This window comes from Odontomachus brunneus, unplaced genomic scaffold (genome assembly GCF_010583005.1).
Source record: "Odontomachus brunneus isolate Ranch 3 - 2012 unplaced genomic scaffold, Obru_v1 Obru_scaffold_197, whole genome shotgun sequence".
NCBI lineage: Eukaryota > Metazoa > Arthropoda > Insecta > Hymenoptera > Formicidae > Odontomachus > Odontomachus brunneus.
In genome coordinates, this window is record NW_022639647.1 from 590,338 (window position 1) to 592,263 (window position 1,926).

General features: G+C 29.3%; 1 long non-coding RNA gene across 1 annotated transcript; it reads right to left on the reverse strand.

Annotated features, from left to right (window-relative positions):
- Positions 1-859: 859 nt before the first annotated feature.
- On the reverse strand, positions 860-1,920 carry LOC116851956. The gene is made up of 2 exons (XR_004379674.1): positions 1,289-1,920; positions 860-1,216 (listed from the first exon to the last, which is right to left on the reverse strand). It is a non-coding gene; the product is annotated as an uncharacterized LOC116851956 (long non-coding RNA).
- Positions 1,921-1,926: the final 6 nt, after the last annotated feature.

Here is a 1,926-nt window from a genome sequence, read left to right on the forward strand (position 1 = left end):
ACATAAACAATTGAACCACTTTAATAAATCATTGTTTGTTGCTGACCACTATATATTTCCTAAAATATATTAGGATTATTTTCATTTTGTTACATATATTGATATATACATAAATAAGAACAATTGGTCCTAACAAATTCTAGACAATAAATGGTGGTCAGCAACAAACAATGATTTATTGGGTAAAGAAGATCAATTAATTGATTATGTGTACATCAATTGATATCCTTATTTTGACGTAAGGTTTCAAACGATATTACAAGAAATTATAACATAATTTATGGAGTGTACAAGGTTGACAGTATATCTGTAGCATGTATATCTGAAAAAACATACATTGAAGAGTTATCTGTGTGGATGAACAAAATTGTTTGCCAAAATTATATAAGGAGGTAGGAAAAAATAATTTGTTGTAAAACTTAATGTTAAAATCTGCAAAATATTATATTAAGAAGTCGCGCTATCATGCTAAATGTATTAAATATTATAAAACAAATTATAAATAGCACTTTTTATTAAATAGCAAATTAAATAGCACTTTTTATTATCCAAATCAAATAACTTATGTTTTAAAGTAAAACACAGGTAAAAAAAACACTTCGAAATTTTTTATTACATCAGAGAGCTTATTAGAGCTTTGTGTGAGAAATAAAAATGCGAATAATGAGCAAATTCACTAGATGTTGATCAACGAAATTATAAATATTCTAGAAAATTCACTCATTTCTCACATTTTCACTTCTCACACAGAATCGTAAAAGCTCTGTGATGTAATAAAAAAATCCGAAGAGCTGTTTTCACCTGTATTTTACTTTAAGACACAAGTTATCTGATTTGGATAATAAAAACGCTATTCATATAATTTGTTTTATAATATTTAATACAGTTAGCATAAATGTACAAACATTTTAATATAACATTTTGTACATTTTAACATTATGTTTTACAACGAATTTTTTTTCTATCTCCTTGTATATCTTTGACAAATAGTTTTGTTCATCTACATAGATAACTTTACAGTGTATGCTTTTTCAGATATATGTGCTACAGATATTGCATATACCGTTAACCTTATATGCTCCATAAATTCAGCTGTAATTTATTGTGGTATGGCTTGAAATCAGTAATATCAATTGATATACACGTAATCAAAGAATTTATCTTCTTTAACCAATAAATCATTGTTTGTCACTGACCACCATTTATTCTCTAGAATCTATTAGGACAAATTATTTTCATTTTGTTACATATATAGATATATACATAATTAAGAACAATTGTCACTTACAGATCTTGAACTTGAAAGACAAACATTATCTGTCTAACAACGTATTTCAACAAAGTCAATTCCTTTGCTAAATACATTTTAAAATATGTATATACTTTCCAAGCAGATGGCAAAATCAAGTTTCGGTAGTGACTAATCCTAGAGCTCGGCAAGCATTCCATACTTAACATAAATAAATATTAAGATATTTTCAATGTTCATATCCTCCTGCAAAGAAGACACCTCCTGATCGTCGTCTTCATCGATGTCATCACTGCAGTGAATGTTATCACTAGATCCACTGCAGTGCATGCCAATGCATGAAGCAACAAATATTTTAATTTACTGGAATCCGAAATAAGACAATGTCACTAATACAGCCTTTGACATGCGTGAAGCGAAACGCACGACGAAGATGATAATAATCCGCGTATATTTATGAATGAATTAATATTTTGTTATACAATACATTATTAATGGCTCACGACAAGGTTATGTTTGCCGTCCGACATTCCGCGGTGCACGATAATTCGCTTATCTCGCAACAACAGTCACTACCGCTTGTGTTCTCATATATATATTATTTACTCATCCTAATCGAACTCGTCGGGCTTTTTTCCTCAGCGCATGTACTCTCGGTCGGAAAAACATACAACATA